The sequence below is a fragment of the Cyanistes caeruleus genome, chromosome 4, assembly GCF_971803275.1.
Source record: "Cyanistes caeruleus chromosome 4, bCyaCae1.hap1.1, whole genome shotgun sequence".
Taxonomy (NCBI): domain Eukaryota; kingdom Metazoa; phylum Chordata; class Aves; order Passeriformes; family Paridae; genus Cyanistes; species Cyanistes caeruleus.
The window spans coordinates 39,581,727-39,604,025 of record NC_141704.1 but is presented as its reverse complement, the minus strand read 5'-3'; the positions used below and the strand labels follow the sequence as shown (position 1 = coordinate 39,604,025).

General features: G+C 37.0%; 1 long non-coding RNA gene across 5 annotated transcripts in view; it reads left to right on the top strand.

Moving 5' to 3' along the window:
• The window catches only part of LOC111933506 (uncharacterized), a 271,070-nt gene that overhangs the window by 110,966 nt on the left and 137,805 nt on the right, over positions 1-22,299 (top strand). For all 5 annotated transcript variants that reach the window (XR_015286488.1, XR_015286487.1, XR_015286486.1 and 2 more), the window contains one exon: positions 14,827-14,887. This is a non-coding gene — a long non-coding RNA (uncharacterized LOC111933506). The remainder of the gene's footprint in view (positions 1-14,826; positions 14,888-22,299) is intronic.

Below are 22,299 nucleotides of genomic sequence, written 5' to 3'. Positions count from 1 at the left end.
AAAACCTAAATGCTGCAGACACCAAATTTTAATTGCTTGGGCAGAATCCTAAAAGAGACATATCCACTAGATAACAAATAATCTAATTGTGGTATCCTAAGTTTCATTTGTCAGACCTATCAGAGTCCTGAATTTTAGTAGAGGAATCTGAAGTTTCTGCAGACCTCATGGGAGACTCCTGCCCTTTTCTTTCCTTTGCAACGTGCAACTTGTCAATGCCTAGAGTTAACTTATCAGAGTTTTAAGAGAAATATCTGAAAAACTGATCATTCTTGTGACTTAGGCCTCAGATTCAGGTCTTTAGGATGTTTTGGTCAGTTCTGAAACTAGAGATAAGGTAGATTTTTTTTGTTAGGGTTTTCTTTTGTGGGTTTTTTTTGGTTTGTTCTTTTCCCCTGAGATTAGAGAAACCTTTGGCTTTTTGCTAGACATTACTTTGAGCATCAGCCTGCATGGCATCAGGCAAGGCCAGACTTTGATCTACCAGCCAGTAAACTGGCTGAGTAAACCCAGCCAGTCGGTGTGAATAAATACCAGATAACATAAGCCAGAGAGGAGTGTATAAGGAAATGGTTTTTGGGTACTAAAATATGGTGTACAACTTGAAAAGCAGATTTCTGGTCCCAGCTCTTGCTGTGAAAACATAAGAGTTTTCAACTCATTGGCTAATAAGAAGGTGAGAAATTGAGGATTACTGCCCAGGATTATCAAAAAACATTACCCCAAATACTCCTTGTTGGATATTCTTTTCTCTCAATAATGCCACTCAAGTTTCTTGCAATGCAGTGCAGGAAAGGCAGCATGTTCCTGGCAGTTGTCCATCCTGTCAGGCTCATTCATGCTAGTCTCTTGGATATGTGGGTTGGACTTCCCTCAAGTTAAAGAGTCAGTAGTAATTAATGTAATATTTCCTACCTGTTCTGTCACAGAAAACTACTTCTGTTGCCTCAGCTGTAAATAAATGGTTCCCCCCCTTACTTTGGAAGTGCTTTGAATACCTCTGCTGGAGTGGGGTCTTCAGTACCAGTCTTCAGTGGTGTGGAGTGTGTGCTAGGCACCAATCTACATACAATGGGCATATGCTGAAGACACAGGAGCCTAGAAGGACTCTTAATTAAGAGGCATCTAAAAAAATTGATGTGCCTTGAAATTTAGGTGAGAGAAGATGTTGTGTTCTAATTTGATTGGAAGTTTCATTTCCTAGAGAGGCACTTATCTGATTCTTTGAAGAATTACAAGTTTAACTTTGGAGTTCTTCTGCCCTCTGAACTCTGAGTAAAGAAATAAAAGACTTTTCTTTACTTCTGCCTTTACTAACAGCACTCTGATGATTCAGTTTGTCCTCTATGGAGCCTCCAGGCTTCATTTACATTGTGGCAGTCTCATTTGACATGTTTGTCAACTTAAACATCAGCTTGGCACTGCAGCAGAACACTGGTGATTTAGGTGTAAAATAAAGTTAAGATAAAAATAGTGCAGGGAAATTTCACATAATGTCAGAGACCCTATTCTGGCATAATTCCATGCCCTCCAGAATATCCTTCCATTAAACCGATTGCAAAGCTTATATGCACTAGGAATTGAAAGGCAATGTGGGTTTATCACTTAATCTTCAATATTAGTTTGTCCTTTTTTTATTATATGGGACACTTTAGTTGAGTCTCTTCAGAGATGATATAATTTCTTTCTTGGTTTTCCATTTCAGACTTGTCAGTGGAACAAGTATTTGTCATAGATCATTTTGACCAGAGGTCTCCTCATCAGCAATGAGGACAATACTCTGAAATATGTTCAGCTTTCTTTTGAATCTGTCACGAATTTGCTAATCTTCAGCTCACCCTCTATGCCACTCTGATAAATTATAAGCCTAGAGATTCTGCAAATGTTGAGCAGAATCTTTTTTTTCATTTTGTTTTTTATTGCTTTTTCCTTACAGCAGGGATTTGTTTCATGCGTAATCATTTTAATTTATCAGGATATGTGTTAGGTGTTTTGAATAAGTTCAACACTGAATGGAACTTTCACCCAAACAGGAAGTAAATTAATCTTGATATTAAGAAAATAGTCTTTAGAAATACTAAATCTCCATTTTGCAGAAATGTTGCAATTTCACAAGAAAACGAGAGTGAGATATTTACAAAATCATTTATTGACACACTTGGCTGATCTTTGGATTAGATTAAGCTTTTATTTTTTTTCAAATTTCCTCATTGCTGATTATATTGGCTCTGGCTTTTAATGTGCAAAACAATAAATTTCTGTAAATCTGGTTGATTGGGGCTTTCACACTATGGTTTATTATATTGCTACCTTTTAGCTAGACCCTGTTCTAGTGAGGTAAATCCCATGGGAGCTGTACTTAGATCAAATTATGCATACATAATATGCAGCTGACATTGTTTATGAAGTGCTAATGGAAGTGGCTGATTTTGCTCCCAGTGAAGTTGGTAAATGCAATATAAATCTTGGAATGAGAATGTATACATGAGCATTATTTACTGTACACACATACCTTTACCTGGCAGGTGTGCTAGGGACAGGCAACACTATTAAGAGCTTTGAAAATGAAGACAGCACAAATTTTATCAAGACTAACAATTGCTGAACTGTAAGAAGTAATGGTTCCAGCTTCTCAGAGTACTTATTCTGGGATAAAACTGGAATGCTATGGTTAATAGTACATGTGTTTGCTCCTAATGATATCTTCCTGTTGGAAAATATCATTTTAGTGAAATCAAAACTGGTTAGATGAATTTGCTTATTTCACTGAACAATTTCCCACCTTATTATTAAAAATATTCTCTTTCCAGGTATATAATATTTTGTTTTTCCATTATTAAATAGCTTCTGAATTTTAAAAATGCATAAAATCAAAGAATCTCAGAAAAAGTCATGCTGAAAAGAACTTAATCCAGTCTCCTCCTCATAATGGGCTTAATGCTATACTCAAACCAGTTTATAGAGTATAGAACTGTTGAAAAATATCAAATGTGAGACAAAATATTGTGATTAATCATAAACCAAAGAAAAAGGATAAATGATGTTTTCAAGAAAATTTGAAATTATCTGCTTTCTTACTGATAAATTATGATCTGATATTGAAAAGATAAGTTTCCCAGGAAGCAGAAGCTCTTTTATAACTCATTTATAACTTCAGTTGACAGCATCACAATGTACCAAAGCCAACACAATAATATAACAACCAGATTCAGCAACTGAAAACCTCACGTGTGGAAATTAGAGCCGTCCAAAGGGCTACACTGTGGTTGAGTAACTCAGAGTGAATATTGACTGCTCTTGTACTCGAGAATAAGTTTCTATCCTAGAAGAATAGCAATCCAACTTGCATGCTGAGCTCAAGCACAAATAGGTCATTTCAGCATCAAATGGAAAGGTTTATTACAAACAGTGAGGTTACCTGACCTCTGCTCTCTGGATTCCTCTGCAACTCTGCAGCAGTATTTTAAAACAGAACCAAAATTCCAGAATCAGTGCTTCTGGTTCCCCAAACATGCCAAACCCTCTTCACTAATCTGTGCTCTCAGTCATGGAAAACTGTCTCTCTCCTGTATCAGCTTCTCAAAACAAATGAAAATGAACCAAACCTAAGCCACTATCCTGAAACATATAAAATGAAATTAAGCAAGTCTTTCCACATCCCTCCTCCCCACACAGCTGATACCATAACCAGGGCAAGGAACATTTGCCTTAAAAGATCAACCTCCATGTATAAAAGCTGTGCATCTTAGTTAAGCACCAAATACAGTGTAGAGTGCTTCTTTTTTAATTTTTTGACACTTTGATCAGACAAAATATTGCAGGCAACTTTGTACAATATTTTGATAAAAGTATGCTATGAACAAACAATTCCTGTTGCAAGCATGTCAAGAAGAAACAGCAAAGGCAAGAAAGCAGAAAACACATGCATAAAGACTCACAATAAAGAAGAATAAAAATTTTAAAAGTAATAACAATGAAGAGAAATAATAAAACCAAAAATAAATGTCAGTGGAAAGAAATTAGAAGACTCAAAGATGAAAAACGCAGTGGAGCAGCAAAATGAAGAATACAAAAATAGAAGAGAAAAGGAAAGCAAATAAAAATGAAATATAAAAATCTATGTGCAATCACACTGCACAGAAATAAGGAAAGCAGAACAACTAGGGAGATAAGGAAAAATCCCAAAAATAAAAATATGAATGTAAATTCAAATGTGTGCTTTTGGAAGCTGGGGACAGCAAACAAATTCTGTAATGTAAAGAAAGTAATAATGAAAAAGAAGGGGCAGGCCAAGAATTTTGAGAGAAATTTCTTGTTCACAGGTTTAAAAAAGTTTCAGGCTCACTGATTTTTGGATTTTGGATAACAGCTGACAAATCATTCCATGGTGATAAAAGATCATATCTTTCTCAGTTGCTCTCCCTGATTTTTTTTTTTTACTCTAGTGCTAGGGAGACTTGTTGAAAGTGCCACTCCTTCAGCTGCAGCAATGTACAACCTGAAACAGTGCTGGGTCTCAAGTGCCTGGGCTGAGGTCGAGGTGTGGCTTCTGATGACTCTTTGAAGGTTTGAATTAGTTAATTCACTAAAAGCTTTGTGGAGGAACCAGTGTTAAGAAGAAAATATTTGGTGGATAACAGTGAAAAGGGTGTTTTCAACTCTACAGGCAGATGCAGGACAGAGGGAAAGGAATCAGACCTGGAGGGTGTTTCTTTTAAATCATCATCCCTAAATACCCACAGTAACCTTCTAGTTGTGTTCTACCACAATGCTATTTATCTCAATATCTGAAAACTCTTGTAACATAGTGAGTGATTTTGGTGCCCCAAGACGATAAAAAATTTCGATATCATTCTGAAACTGTAGCTGAGCAAGAAGATAACACAGACATGTCCTAATCCTGCATCAGAGACCACTGTTTTTTTCTTATGATTCACTATCCTTGCTCCCCTAAATTCTCTCACTGTAAAAAATGATTTCTACTTAATCTATTTGCTGTTTTGGCGTTCCTTCCTCTCCCCCTCCTCTTTCTGTTGTAAGTGCCACACTGGTGGTACCTGCTCATTAGCAAATGGAAAGGAGTTTAGGAAAAACAACTGGGAGCTGCACAGAGGTGAACAGTGAGGAAAAGTGGGTTAATTCAGAGCTAGAGAATTGAAAGTCTGGCAGACACAAGTAGGGACGAAAAAGAGGTGATGTGGATAACAGGTATGGTTTAAAAAGGCTGTGTTGGTAAATAAGAGGAAATTAAGTGCCCCAAGGCTGATTTGTCACTGACTTGCTGTTCCAGAGGTGTTTATAGTCTTTCAGAAAGTACACATTGAAGCCTTGAGGTACTTAAGAATGTCTTGTCCCTGCACTAGGGTCACTCCAAGGTGCATGTCTCCTTGACTCCAGCAGCTGCAGTAGCAGCTGTGAGCATGTGGCTTTTGGAAGGCAGCAGGTACCCAGTCAGCCAGCACAAGTGTAGGAAGATTCAGCCTGCAAAAAGCCATGTAGGTATACCCCCACTCCCTCTATAACAGTCCTGCGGAATTGCTTCCTGAATCCTACTGCCACAGGACTACCTAAAGCTAAATGTATGCACCTCAAAATGCAGTTTTCATCCAGATCCAAATGATGCTGAGAGGTAACAGATGGAGGTAGCCTGAACCAGCTCCCCAAGGAAGGGTCTGCCACTCCAGCAGAGCAGTATTAGAGCTTTTATAACTGACAGACTATAGATCTAGGTGACAATTTCCATCTTGAGGGAGGCATTAGTGTACACAAATTTCAAAAATGTGAGTTAACACTAGCCTCACTTTTTATTGCATGATTTATAGAGGTTTAAACATATTCACACAGCACATTTTGTGATACTCCAATTCTGTGTGAATAGCAGTTTTGGTCAAAAACCAGCAGGGTTTATTGAGTGTCCATACATGTGTGGACATATTTTTTAAATCTTATATTGACAATCATTGAAATACTACCTCCAAAGAACATGCTGACACCTTCTTTTCTTATTCTAACTCAAGAAAAATATTGAATAAAATAGTCTATCAATTTCACAGCAGTACAAGAGTTTTCTTTTTCTCAATGACAATTTTGTCCACTTGGTTAATAGGACATGAAATTTGACCACAATATATATTAATTTGTTCTTTAGGTACAGATATTAAAAGGCAAAAATGTTCCTGACATCCTGGAACAAAAGAAAAGGAGGAATATAATTATCTTTAACCACATTAAAGGCTAAGGAAAAGAGTGTGAATTTGTTTTAGTTAAAGCAAATCACTCTACCAGCTTTTGCCCTAAACAAAGCCATTTTAGCAAATTCTGTCAAATGAAAACCAAGTGGGATGAAGTGCCAAGTATTTTGCTGCCAACTCTGTTAATGCTGGTGACATTATCTTCTTTTTTGCCAGTGTAATAGAGAATCAATTGTAAGATGCTACAGAATCTCAGCTACATAATCATTAATCATGGTTACTACAAAAAAAGTAATTGGTAAAACCTTTCCTAGTTTCAAATGTCAGGTTGAGCCTGTACAAGGCTGATAAATATACTGAAGAATGATTGCTGTTGGCATAATTGTTGGTTACAAAAAGTACAGCGTTGGTACATCTGGGAAAAAGTAAGGCAAAAGACTGTGGAATATAGTAGCAAGAAAATGCTGTATTAAAATTTACAATAGTGTCCTAAGACACAGTTGTTCAGGAAAGTGGAACTTTATGCTATGCAGTTAATATGTAAACATCGTGACTATAAAAATATTTTTTAAAATTCCAGATCCAGAGTAATTCTCTTATCCTAGTTTGGATTACATAGCAGTCCACATGATATGAAGGGACATTGATTTGGAGATGTTAACCTGTTGCAAGCTATCCACCAGCAACTGCAGCAGGCTTTACTTTTTCTGTTGAACAAATATGTTAGTCCCCTTTGCCATGTAAAATATCCTTTTTGCTAGGTTGGAGGAAGCAACTTGTAAAGAAAAATCCTCAGGTCTGGGGTCTAAGTTTGAGGTAGCACAACCATTGGGAACTGATGTTGTTTAGCAAAGTTGTCTTTAGCCCTTTTTTGCTAAGATAAAGCTTACTTTTGGGCAGAAAGAGAGGCTCAGACAAAGTGTCTATGGCTTCATGGTTTTTATTGCCATTCTTGGAATGAAAAGACATTTGTGGTTTAGCCTCTGGGGGATATACCAAGCTCCTTGTAAGTATTAGGTCACCAATTCCAATTGATTTACAGCTTTACTTCTGAAGTTTTCTGGACAAAGAAAAGTAAACCCAGTAACCCTTCTTTTGAAAATGTACTTTGCATGTACCTTTCATTTCAATAAAAGAAATAGAGCTCAATGGCTTGAGGCAATATTCTATTTACAGATAGTTTATTTTTAATTATCTTCTCCTTGTAATGCTTACTGTCATACTATGTCTTCTATACACTTACACAGATTAGTAGTGGCTGAAATAAAATGGTTTGAGTTTTCTCTTAAACCCTTGGCTTTTTTAAGGTTTCACACTGCAAATGGAGAATATGGCATTGCAACCAAAATGTTTTGCTATGGAAGGCTGTCATGGAATCATAACAAGTTTATCGGTGTTTAGAAACTCATGTTTTCCAGTTACAGCAATGCCTGCTTGTCTGGAGCAGTCACTGTGGTTATTTTTCTAGCACAGCTAGTAGAGAATGATAGCACTGTCAAAGCTACATGTCTCAAGGAAACCTGATTGCCTTTTCAGGGCTGTCTAGTTTTGCTTTCTTAACATCTGGAGGGAGTGTTATATGATTTGGACTTCAACACAAATCAGAATCATTGCAATGTACAAGTAGCAATTTGTATTTATATACCAAAGTTTATATTTCAGGAAGTTGCAAAAAATCCCTGACTGTATCATTAAATGGTTAAACTCTACTATTTATTAACCAGTTTTCTACTGACAGCAGTTTTATCATACATTCATAAGGAGGAGTTGTTCTTCTGTCATATATATGTATTTGTTATAATAATCACAAAATGCCCCAGAAGGACTATAAATGTGCCTGTTTCTACAATCTGTTTATGTATGTAATGCTTATAATAAGCACAGCATATATCCGCTTTTCAAGGAAATTGCAATAAAATGTGCAAATAGTAATCTCTTTAAGGCAAAGGCTTTTTATTCCAAGTGCACTGCCAGCAGCCAACAATGAAAAAACAGAGTAAGATATGTATAGTGTGTTGTCACAAGATACATCAAATGTGATCACTGTTACAAGTCTCTTTTCCCTAAAGGTATTTTTTCTTAGTCTGTCCTGAAGAAAGCAAGTCTTTTGAACAGGCTTGGTAATTTTCTCTGCAGGGTCAAGAGATGTGCAAATTAGAAGTCGCCAAAAATATTTCACAGGCACATACAGACTAAGACCTTGTACTTGTCTTTAAACAGCCAAAGAATCTCAAGTCTAGCAAGTAGACTAGAGACATGTCAAGTGATGAAATTGAATGTGAATGTAAAAGCTTTTCTCTGCTAAAAAAGAACACAGCCTTTAGATTAATATTAGCGAACCCTACTATGTCACATGGCTACAATAAGCATCTCTCTCTGGGAAATAAGAATACATTAGTTCAGGTCAATATCTGCGCTCCCATCAGACAAAATTACCTAACTGTCTTTGTCTGGTAATGATAATGACATTGTTAGCCTCCAGGGAGCTTACGTCACACAACCAAGCAACTCAGGAAGAGCACAGTGTACAAGTGTATAAGTGAACTGGCAAAGACCTCCACGGGCATGGACTGATTCAGCTGATGGATGCTGTTTCAGTGCCGTGAAAAAATCCAAATATGCCCCTAGCTGCACTTAAAAGAGAACAAGCAACTTGCAAAAGAGTGTTTTAGGCATATAAACAATTGTAAGTGACCCATCATGAAGGAAACTATTTAAAGAACAGGAGGCGTGACTGAATCAAATCTGTGATGCACAAACCACACTCGAATATACATGTGTGTATTTGCATTTGTGACAGATAATGTTCCTTTCCCCTCTAAAATATTGAAATCCTTTGCCTAATCTCTTTTTCTGTTTGTATATATCTACTTACCTATAGGAACCTGCCTACCTCCTGGAAGTGCACTCAGGTCTTCCAAAGCCAGCCAGGAGCATGTAACTAAATATCAAAGCCTGTGAATAAGGCTAACTATACTGTATTATCATCACTGAAGTAACAGTGGCACATGAAATCTTTTGCCACTAACTAAAGAATGACTGTGAACTGTTTGAACATTTTGTCTATTTAATAAGAAAGGAACAGCCAGTTTATCAGAATGATTGTGAGGGCTGAGGTAGGAGGATTTTTTTAGTGTTTGTTCAAGGCTTTACATGAAACTAATTCTCTCTGTATATTGCATTTATTTGATTAAAAGAGAAGTTCAGTCAATACTGCTGTAGAAAAGCCAAGGCATGTCTGAACTCATTAAAGTACGGTTTGTACACTGACACTGATGAAAGACCTGCTGCTGGTGCTGCTGTAAGTCCAGTTAGTTTTCATTTGACATCAAGTTGCTTTGCCTGCACTGTCAGAACTTGTATAGGAAGCTGCACTATCATGAAAAAAGAGCACATCTGACAAGGAGCCAGGGATTTCTCAAATGATACCTGGACACTGCCTCATTTGCCTGGTGTGTGGTATAACAGGTCTGGGCAATCTGCTTTTCATTCGCTTTCTTCCCCATCTCAAAATGGTGCCTATGCTCCCTCCACAGTCTGCTCCAAATAGCTGCATGTGGGAGGAGGTACCTGCAACACAGCTTCTCCTACCCTCCATCCACTCCACATATGTTTGAGACGGGGAAGAGAAATGGGGCAGCCACAGGCACCCAAACCCAGCACTTGTGAAAACAAGTAGCTCTGCTAAAGCAAAATCTTCTGCTGCCAATGGTTTTCAGCCCACTGGGCTGCCAGGAAAATGTGCTGTCAGTGGATGCAGCTTACCTAACATCGTAACTGAGCAGGCAGACTTTTTGTAGGGCATTCATGAAGGCTGACTTAGCCTGCTCAGGCTCATGTCACCAGACTGCCTCTACAGCCTGGGTAGGAGCAGTGAAGCATGCAGGACCATTATGGGATCCCGTTTCTCTCTGGTGACTGCAGAGGTGATTATCCTCACTATGCTAAAGTTAGCTTCCATGAAAACGTTTTTAGTTGGGCTTTTATCAAAATGACTGCTTCAGGGTCGAGCAGATTATAGTCCCATAGCTCTGTTTTGACATGCTGTTTTACTTTATTTCTCTCTTCATGGTGCTTCTTAAGCACTGCCCAGAATTTTTAGAACCTTCAGATCTGATCTGATTCATCTCTTTTGAATAGCCTTGCAATGTTAGCCAGAGAAGATCCTTTTTATTCCCTCTTTTTATCTGCAAGCTAGATTTCTAAATGTATTTGTCCCACTCTGCTCATCTGAAGTTTTCTTCATTGGTTCCCTTTAAAGATTTTTGAGCACACTGGTCAATTCTGACCCTGTTTATTAAGACACAAAAGTCTCAGAAATACTTGCTTACTAGACAGAAATACAGAAGGAAGGATGAAGGATTTGGGCTTAATTAACCTGGGGAAGAATGTCTCCCCTGTATATCTACAAGCAGGTGGAATATCTTTATCTTATATATCTTATAGATATAAAAATATGGGTTTGGGTTCTTCACAGGGCTGCAAGGCAGGAGAAGAGGCATAAATTGAAACAGAAGAGTTTCAGGCTGGATAGAAAGAGAAGCTACTTCTCCATGTGGACAGTGTCTGAGAGAAGCTCCTCACTTGCACTGAAGGTTTCAAGATCCAGCTGGATGAAGACCTGAGCAACCTGTTGTGATCTCAGACCTGACCCTACTTTGAATAAGATCTTGAACTAAAGCTCTCCAGAGGTCCTCTCCAGCCTTGATTATTTTGTAATTTGTTTTATCCATAGACAATCTTAAGCACTGCTGGGCTGAGGCAGGAATGCCTAACAAAATTCAGTGGGTTTTTTTGTTTTTTTTTTTTTTCATTATATTTAGGAGGAAGTATTTAAAAGTTTGTCTATATTTTTAGCAAATAAACTACTTAAAACTCTCTCTCTATACATATATATGTATCAACCTGGGAAAGCTTAGTTTTGTGCCATTTGAATCTCAGAACTTCACATAACAGTGATAGTTTGAAATTCATTCTTGCAGCCATGTTCTGGGATTTAGGGTCCTTGCCTTCTTCAACATTGTCTCCATATTACTACTTTCCTCTGACTCCAGAAACAGAAACAGATTTATATTCCCTCATCAAGAGGCTGCTGAGCCCCACTCACTTTAATGTCAAAGATCCCTACAAGCTTCACCCTGTGTGCCCAATCTGGAAAAGCCCAAATCCTGCTGCAGGCACTAAGCCTCAGTATCATTCAAGTGCCCAAAAGAGAGGCAGCAGCAGCATGCTTCAGCATCCAGAATCACACCCTGCTATGGGCTCAACTTTTTTTTGCCTCACAGTTCTTTCAGCAGAGGGAATGCTTGGATGAGATGGGAATCAATCATTCTTATAAAGATGGAAAAATCTGGAAAATCCTCTCTCTCACCCTCCACTCCTACAAGGCACAGCCGCATCCAGATAAGCCCAAAGTTCTCACTCTTTTGCCCTTCTTGCACACCTGCTGTCATCAAGATAAAGGTTGTCAGGTTGGCTCTGGGTTTGTTCTCTTGGCAATACAGTCAAGCACAGTGCTGCTCTGATGGCTACACTGCACACAGGACACAAAACCACTCTGCCCTCTGACACTGGTCCCATGCTGTGTGGATGTGAGACCACTTGGTGAGAGTGAGAGGAGATGTTCACACAGAGACACTTTCTCAGCGTCTACTACAAACACCTGCTGTGGACATCCTGTCTTTTCTTTCCCCAAGAAAGCTCCTTCCTTCAACCCTCACCAAGGTCTTGATTTGTCTTGACCAGGGTTCATCCTCAGAGGCTTATCTCTCTGTAACAAATTGGCAGAACATCATCTTTATTTTCCACCTGGAGAAAATTTGGAGAAGAGCTAGATTTGGCAAGCAGAAAGCAAAACCCCAACTTTGCCCTTTTTAAATGACATTTGCAACTTCTGTGGAAGAATTACAGCTCGGCAATCTACCCCAGAGTTTCTATTTACCCCATGCAAGATAATGCTATTACAAACATAGTAGGCAACTTGTGTTATTTAGCTGAAAATTGCATTTTGGGAACAAGAAAATAAAATTAGCTTGTTGAAAGATTGACTTTGCAATTTTCTCTACATGAATGAATGGCAGGTGAATGGCCCTGGCACAAAGACACCATGGACAGACTGCTTTGCAGGTCCTGAGCATGGAATGCCAGTTAAGGACACTAGATGTGCACACAGATTAAGAATTAATAAGGTTTATAAATATATTCTGACAGTCAAACAATATTATCTTTAATTCCATCTGTAAAAGAGGTTTGCGTGCTACACATGTCTTTTTATATTTGTGAGTGCAAAAGCTGTTTTAGTAAAATGGACAGGTATGCATTTAATATTTTGGTAGTAAATTAAGCAGTGGCTAATTTTGATTCACTAGGTATTCATCCAAAAAGATTATTGGGAAACTTAGGTCCCAATATTATTTCTAGATGTATTCTATTCACAAGCTTACTCTTTCTTAAAATCCTTGTAGACCTTTGTGATTTTTGAATGCTAAATATTTTTTTCCTCCACCTCAAGAAACTACAGTTTTGGGATTAAGAAAAATAATTTTTTATGTTAAGCAATAAATTTTCTTGTGAAATTACTGGGGATTTTTTATTTAAATTTTTTTATTAAGACATTCTGTTCAGAAAAATATTTCTTTTTGCAAATATTTATTCAAAATTCACAATGAAAATGCTATTCATATTTGTTTTAATGGAGCTCCATTTTGGAATGATAATTGGAATGGTTTTCCTGTGGGAGAACTACCCCAAGTAGCAAACACAGCAATGCCAAATACATTCATTACAATCCATCTTGAGAGAAATTCAGTCCCCCTCAGGCAAAAACTGAAAAATAAAAAGAATGTTTAAACAAGCAATCTGCTTGGTGTTTATCTACACATGGGCACACATGCCTAATATTCCTACTGACAACCATTTATCTTTTCCCTACTGATTCTTTCTGGTGCTTCATGTTAGTTATTGTTTTTTTCATTATAATTTTTCCAATTGTATCCCAAGTTTATTATGTGATTTATAACCAAAACCATGATCTCTAGTCTAAATAATCTGCATGCTGAAAACATTAGACTAATATGCCACAGGATACTGAAACACTTCACTGATTGCTACAATAAAAGTCAAAAAGATTGATTGTGTAAGAATTCCTTCAGGTCATTAGATTGCTGTGGCAGGTGCTGTTTTATTTGTAAACTCCAACAAAAAATCTGGTTTCCAGCAATATAAGATTGTGAGGATAAGAAAATTACAATGCTTGGAATATTTCTGCAATTTATGTCAGCTTCTTCATTTCCATGGGTTGGACAAATGGAGAACACATAGCAGACTGCACTGTATTGTTTTGGGGAACAGAAAAGACAAAGTGCTTGCAAACATTTCTGAAGAGTTTGATATATGCATTCAAATCTAAATACAAGATTATCTTGTTGAAGTTCTGGGAGTTGATAAGATTGTTGTTATTGGGGTTAAATTCATGTGTCTGTGTGTATACATGCATGTACTATGCACATTTATGTATTCAAGTGGGCAATTCCATCTGGTTTCTGTTGCCTTTGGTACAAAGACATGGTGGGATAGACCTATTAACAGACAATTAATTAGGTATTTGTCAATATCATATACCTAAGCTCAGAAGAAGTAACAGAAATAAAAAATATCTTTTCCAAGCTGACCTCCTGTGTTCATCACAGCATCTTAACATGTTCATAAAAACACTGAGTGCAGTGTCTGGTCTCTCTCACATGTGGTTCTTTTTTCCTCTCTTTTCTTCTGTCCCTTCTGCAAGAGTCAGGGGGTTGAACTGAGTTACTTTCTAATTGTTGTTGCTCTGTGATATGTAATGTATATTTTCTTAGTGAGACATATCAAAGAGGCACTTTTTAATTTGAATGTAGGGTACCTTAGTTCTTGTGAGAACATGTCCTGTAGTCTTTCAGAGACATAAGAGAACATGTAATTGGGAAATAAAATTTAAAGAAAACTTTAATCATTGGAATGCTAAGAATGACTCAGATCATCATCTCTTCTCCACATCACACCTTTAAAATCCAAATGAGACTAGTATGTGTACCAAGTGACACAGTAGATGAGGAAATTACAGTAACTTCAGCATCTGAGCATCACTGCTCAGTGCCATTAGAGTAAAGTTTGAGAGATTTGATAGCATGGACTCTGTCACATCCATAATATCATGGCAGCACTAGAGTATGCTCAGCTCTGAAAACAAACTGGGAAGACTGTTAATGTCTCCTGAGCTCAGAATTAGCCTCACTGGTCTCTCTCTGAAGTGTAGCAAGATGAAATGCATCTTTTTCCAATATCCCAGATGGTTCTTGTACAATCCCTATAACTTCTTTCAGTCTCCTATTCCCTTCCCGCTTTCCTTCCAAAATGCCACTGACTATGAATAATTTAATTTGCTTGCCAGAGTTCTCCATCACTTTCTCCAGCCTTAAGAGAGTAACTTTCTAACACTGTATTTCAATGTCTTCTGGCAGAATATTTTCCATCTGCTTTTTAGATGTGTGAGTGTGGGAGGGGCAGAGGAGGCTGGGATGGCGGGGGTGGTGTCAAGGAACAACGCCAAGACATACTGCTCTCGTTGAAATGATCTACTGCTTCCTTTCTGTTTCCACAGGGCTTGCTACACTGCTCTCACTTCTCTTCAGCGTGGCTGCTGTTCTTCACTTCTCCCTGAGGTAAGGATAAGAAAGAAAGAGGAAAAGAAAGTCAACTTCTCAATGCATAACTTTCAGAGTGTGTTTGGATTGGAAAAGTCTGTGAAATAAAGCTTTTAGTCCATCATCCTGGGCTTTTCGTCTCAGTTAGCATTGTAGCTTGCATGAAAAGTAGTTGAAGTATGGCACTGACCTGAATGGACAGAAGGAGCCAGGCAAGAACGTAGGCACACACAAGGAAAGGGAGCTGAGCTCCATCTCTGGCAGGGATTGCTCTGGGCATTGCTCTGGGAACAGGGAGAATGAGGGGATCTTTTTGGTTATCACCAAATGTAAATAACATAAAGCCATGGCCATTCTCCAAGATACTATTAATAGCAATAACACAAGGTTATTTGCCATGTGCATTTTAAGGTTTTGACTTTTCAATGAAATCCCAATGGTGAATATTTTCCTCTATTTGAGCTGGGAGGACCCAATAAATCTTAGGTCATTCCTACATCTAGACATGCCTTTGAAGTGGTTTTCTGTGACAATACATAAATAATGGGAAGCTGTAAGAGACATCCTGAAGCAGTCTTTAGGATTGCATTGAAGTACAGTTATATAATAAGAAGAAGCAACTTGGATTAGCTCATGAAAGTCAAGAAACATGACAGCAGGCATTATGCTTAAAGTGGAACTTATTAATGATAGATTAAATAATGCAGTATTCTGCTCTCCTAAAAGACTAGTCAGACAGTTTGATGCCTGTGGCTATGCCTGGTGTGGTGCACCCCATCACATTCAATCACAGATGCTCAGTCCGGCTGTGCAGGGACTTTATGTAAATAGAGACCTCTTGGAAATCCCACCCACCTTTGCCACAAGCCAAGGAACTGAACTCATTCTGTGGTGCAATATTAGATCATGGAAAGAGATGCAGACAGCTTTGTGCAGTTCTGCTGCTGCTGACATGTAGTATGGAAAATGGCTGCTGATTGCTCCATTTTCGTTGTGATCTTGTGCCTTTCTTTCTTCTGAGTTCTGTTCAGTACTGTGACAATTCATCTAAGTTATAGAGCTTCTCAGAGGATAATTGATTATTGCATATAGTGGCATTTTATGGATATTATGTGTTTTCTTTAGTAGGTAGTAGTAGTTTGAGCATATCTGTATGACTGACAGGGAGTTGGATGAGAATTTCCCAGCCTTGAAGGTTACAATGTAAAATTATCTCACTTAGATGTTCATGGGATAGAGACATGACTTTTCCTTTTGTTTCTAAGAATCATTAAAGCTGAATTATGCTCTTCTATTGCAAAGTAGAAAACTTAGTTACTGATGTCTATTTGTCAGCGTTATACTGTGGACATATCATCACTTTTTTCTCCACAGTCTGAGCTAAGTTTGACAAATGAAAATCTATGTGCAGCTGCGTAATTAATTTATACTTTGTCAAAGTTAGGAAAAGATTTGAATGGCAATTCAGAAGAATCTCATGCAATGCTTAAGTTAGATCATTGCTCCATGTACCTTACAGTGTGTGCAAGACAAAGACTGAAATCTACAGCTTTGTTCTATTTTGCATTAAATTGTAGAGTTCTTTTTATTTCTTCTTCTTTTTGAACATATGCCACCAAGCATGCTAATGAACCAGTCAAAGAATCAGCTGTACTAACAGTTAATGAGAATTCAAAGAGATTTATTTAGCCTAGCATCATCATTTCAGTGAAGATTCAAAGAGGATTAATTTGATTTATGTCAAAATGGAGGAATCTTTATATAATCTGCAGTCAAACTTTCATGAATATATTTATTCATACTTGCAAAGTTCTTAAAATTCATGTGTAAAAGACTATGGGAGAAGAAGACAATATTTATTTTTATGTAAATTACTCTTTTTGTGTATAAAATCTATTTTAAGTTTAAAATGTGCTCATATCTCCACTTTGCAATGCTTGGAAATTTGCAGGATAAAATGTTGAGCTTTTAAAATCAATGAGTTTTATGTGTGATTATAATGGACTCTAATATTCATTAAAATAAAAAAATCCCTGATGGCCAGACACGGGTACGAAAAAATTATACAACATAATTCTTAAGAACCCTCTACCATACCTCAAAGAAATGTTTTTCTGGAATACATATCACACATGCAGAATACACACCAGTGTGTTATCAGCATTTCATTGCTCTCTTTTGGAAAATCTGTATGACTCACATACCCAAGTAAAAAACTCGTGCTAGTAACGTCATTTCCATGCATCAAAATTTCACGTACAACTATACTGAGTATGGAAAAGACAGCTAATTTTGAAACCAGCAGGATTTCTAAGTGCATCACTGTTCCTCAAACCCCACATCATTACCATTTCCAGGAACTGTGTATGGCATTAAGTGGCTTTTCATACACCATTTCCATGGCTGTTCATGCACTACTGCTTTCACACAATGACCCCATATCATTCATGATGATACTGAGTCACAGATGGCTTTAATACAAAAAGCTTTGTGTTGAGCCGTTTTCTTCACATACACATTGAAGTCCAAATTATTCATGAGTAACTGTACTTTTGTTAGACAACTTGGACTGTCTAAACTCCAAATTCATAAGATTATTTATGCTTGGCCAGAAAAGAAATAAATGATAGAATACAGTATCAAATGACCTGGCGGGCTTTTACAATGTCCTTCTGTTGTTTTTGTTTGTTTGTTTGCTTGCTTGCTTTTTGTTTAGGTTCTTTTTTTTTGTTTTTTTTTGGTCTTGTTTGTTTATTTTGTTTGTTTTGTTTTTATTTTTTTAATGTGTTGTCTAGTACGAGCTTTTAAGTGATAGGGAGAAGTTGCACATGAATGCAATCCCTTGCTCCGGCTTATTCTTTCCAAGATTTAGGTGGACATTTCCAAGTGAGTGGATGTTAATCCAAAGCTAACTATGAGAAAAAAAAGCACTTTACTCGATCCAAGTGGCTACTGGCAATTGATATTAACAAAAAAAGGAAGCAAACCTTCCAAATGATATGTGTTTAGGCATATAATGTGAGGAAAACAGTAGATCTAGTCTTTGCACCAAAATGTCCCTTTCCAACTGACTTCACTACACAGACTATTTCACTTCAGTAGTCTTTCATGCTTAGTAAGGGTATTTACTAAAGTATTTTGTCTCTGAAAGGGCTTTCATGCTCTCTGGCTGTGGCCAGTGTTCTTTGTCAGCCATCATTATCAGCACATATTAATAATGTCGTGCTTCAGTGATAAGAAATTAACGTCTTGTACTGTCCAATTCACTGTATGGATCCCACACATAACTGTTTAGACATTCAGAACAAAACATTAGCCTTGGCATTGCCTCAGAAAAGTGAGGTAGGGAAAATCCATTTCATTCTTAATTTTAAATAACCACATATATTTACTTTCTATACTAACAGAATTAAGATGTGCAGAGTAATGCAACATTCTTGGTCAGAGAAACCTAAAAATCCTTAAGCATGTGGAAAGGATATGAGGCTGGTCCAGTGCAGCTTCCATGGGCATCAAAAGATATTCTGCCACTGCCATCAGTTGGAGCAGAGTCTGGGAGCTCTGAACAATTCAAAATCTAAAATGAAAGTTTTGAAAAAAAAAATTGAAAAAATTAGACTAAAGTTTCTTTGACAAAAGTAATAAAACCTATTCCTCCCTAAATGAAACCTTAATGTGAAAGGACAAGCAGATTCAGTTGGAGCAGCAGGATGGAAGAAGTCATGTTTCTCATGAATCACAGCAGGCCAGAGCACAGCTAGCAATGGCAGGTTTAGACCTACCATGAGCAGGCTGATTTATCCAGTGATGGAAGGCTGACAGGGGCTTTAACAGGGTAAGTCTCACTGGCTGATCTGGGTCCCTCTCTCCTTTCTAGTCACCAGTCTTAACAAAATAGGCAGGAACTTGATGTTGCTGAGACCTCTATGTTTGTCCTATCTTCTTTTAACTGGCTAACTCATTTGGCAGTTATTAGGTGGTACTGACAGATGATTTCAAAGACCTTATTTACTAAAAAAACATAACTGAAACTAGAAGGATTGTAACAGTGTTCTCTAGGTGACAGTCTCAGCATGATTTTAATTAAAAGCTCATTTTGGTGTATAGCTATACAAATAAACAATCAGCTTATTTTAATGTGATTTAAAAGGAAAGAAGAATATATTTAATTTCACTGAAGCAGGAAAAAAATTCTGCACCAAAGAGTTAATAAAGATGGTCTAAATATCATCTGCTACTGCAAAATGCAGGTTCTGTGTTCAGTCACTTGTGTTATGATAACTCTGTTATGTAAAGTCAGGTCATGTGAATGTAATGCCATTTAATGGGATAGGTTATAAAATCAGCTCTGATCTGAACAAAAATCCATTACAATTTCCCATTCTCGCCTTGACAAGGGATAAAAACTTTGGAGTGGCCTGCATTATCTTGGCTCTGAACATATGGTATTTCATTTTAAAAGCATGAATTTATTTTTCCTTGGCCCAGAATCTAATTCTATTTCATTTTAAAAGTATGAATTTATTTTTCCTTGGCCCAGAATCTAATTCGAAAAAGCACTCACCCATACTCTTATACTGCAATGTGTGTATGTTTCAAATACAGGAAAGTTAATTTTAAGCTATAGAGCCTGAGATCTTTGGGATGGCAGCAGTATGGAGCTCAGTACCACTAACCTCTTGGTTATTTACTTTGCATTTTGGCTTTCAGTATTTTGTTGAGCCTAACATTTCCTCTGTCACCTGTATCAGTGATACAGTTCTAACTCAGGGTAGTTCCTGTTCCATACAATGCAACAGCATTGTAATGAATAAAATAAAGGAAGGAAAAATCCCAAATGGTTGTGCCTTATTCTGCTGGAGAACAGCTAAATATGGAAAATAATATCTTCGGAAACCACATCATTTAACAAAAGTAGTTCCGTTTTATTCCTGTTATCTTTCACTATGTGCAAGAAGTGGCAGGTTCCCCTCATACATGCCTCTATGCTTCCAAAGCTTAGATCCTTGTCCTACAAGAATAATGAGTAAACTTTACATAACTGAGATCATACCCTTCATAGGGTGACCTAGAAGATCCACTTCAGTGTTCTCTTCACGGGGTAAAGAGAAAAGAATAATCATTGCACAGAAAAGGAAACATTGGACTGTATTAAAGACCTTGGAAATTTTTTAGTCAGTCTATTCAGAAATATAGTTTCCCAGAGATGAGATGTAGAATGTTTCTCCAGGCCTTTTGAAAAGGAGATTACTCAAAAAAAAGTAAGGAATCATAATGAAAGCAATGCTCTTAGATCAACCATGAGCTTTTTCAGTGGTTATTCACTACAGAAATTTGAATATTTTTTCACTGATGAATAATGAAAGGAATTATGTCATCCTCTAAAAATGTACTGGTTTTTATAAAATATTTAATATGATCCTATGCTATGTAAATAAATTGGAGAAAGAATAATATATTAATTACTACAAGAGATCATCTTCCACCTAATTAGCGTACCTCTTGAACTTCCTCTTAACATATACAGTGGATGGTATCATGTTGTAATGTGTTATTTTTATAATCTGTCCTTTTTCTAGAAGTAAAAATGGGACAAGTACCATTTTGGATATGGAGATTTGCTAGACAAATTCTCTGTAAGGCTTCCCACATAATATTATTCCTTTGACTTTCAGACTGTGGCCTAACTTTTTACATATGCTGCACATGGAAATATTTCATATCTCTTCAGAATTGAAATGAAAGTATATTTTAAGATTTAAAAATGTCAAGATATTCACTCCTGATTTTTCCATTTCCTAAATAAATGCAAAGGGAAAGATTCGCAGCTGTGGCTGTCATAGGGCCAGGACAGTGACTTTTCCCTTTTTTCCTTTCCTAAGTTTAATGGAAAGCACCATATGATTAAATAGTTTATGAGAATAGGAAATGAAATTTGTGATATCAGCCTTTAGATACTGTCCAGTTTCTTTAAGGGGCCTAGAAAAGAACTGAAATCACAGTTTAAGGGTATTGCAGTTACAATGGATACATTACCCAGGCACCAGGACCTCTAGTGTTGCCTGTGAGGTTCAGGAAACCATACTCTACCTATACTCCACTCCCACTTCACTCAATTATGACTGGAAAAATTAATCTGAAAAAAAAATATAATTCACCTCTTACAAGTGTTGCTCCAGTCACTCATGTCTGCTTTGCATGACTGGTGCAAATGCACAATGATATCCCCACTAATTTAAAGTTACACAATCTTCTCCTCATTATTGTTCTTACAGCTAGGCAAAACCAGGAAGGCTGACATTTATGTGTTTTGCTTTAATTTGAGATTTGCTTTCTAGAATCATTTGGGGCCCTATTCAACAAAATTTTTAGGACCTTAGGCTGGTGGTTGTTTCACTTACTTTAAGATACCAGCTGTACTAGTGGGCTCAAAGGTGGTTGGATCTGCTCTGAGTCAGAGCAAAAAAGGAAAATATTTTTTGCCAGAAGCATCAATAATGGCTAAGTATTTATTCCTCAAAATAAACCTTCAGTTTTCACTAAGTCAAGTTAGCTGTTATTTTTGTTGTTTACTCTGTAAGCAGATGTATTTACAAACATGGAAACTAGTCATTCACTTCCTTTCTTTCCAGGTTTTGTTTATTATTTTGAACAGTTTATAAAAAAATTTAAGAGCAGTACAACCCTTCCTGGTCTCAGCCTTCAGACAAATGACAAATATCTTGAGGAGTGTTTGTCTGGTGATATTCTTCCTAATAGAAAGCGCATTATGAACATCCAATATATAGAAAGGTGATAATATTCACATTTGATTATCTGCTTGTTTAGCACTCTGTGCTTCTGAGATGCTTTTAAAAATTAACTTCTTTATTCTTTGCTTTTCAGTGAATATTTTATTTGGCCTCCTGGTTGTGCTTTTTTTCCCTGAAATAAAAATTTGGTCACATTTCACAGTCTTTATTTACATTGTTTAGTCAGTCCTCCACCTTGTAGTCGATTGTTTCTGTTGTTTTCTAAAGAGTGTCCCAAAAAAGGCATTTGAAGTCTATAATTTTTGACTCACTTTAGAGGGGTTACACACTTTTATGAGTTTATCTTAGATGGCCAAAATATTTTTATTCACTTGTAAATATGGTGGTGTGTGTTTATACTTAATTCAGTACAAATAGAAACCATTACTCAAGAATAGTGAAAAAACAAATATTACAAAAACTTTCTCTGATAAACAGAGCATGAAATGAATGAAAGTGAGTGATTGGTGGCTATGTTTGCAAATATGGTTTGAAAGATTCAACAGTAGTAGTTATGGTTACCATAAGGGAACTCCATGGTGAAAAAACACAAGCATGTGTAGCAATGTTATTAGGCAGTTTGAATACATTTCTACAAAATAGGGTATGTTTTAAATATTGGAGTTTTAAAAAGTTTTA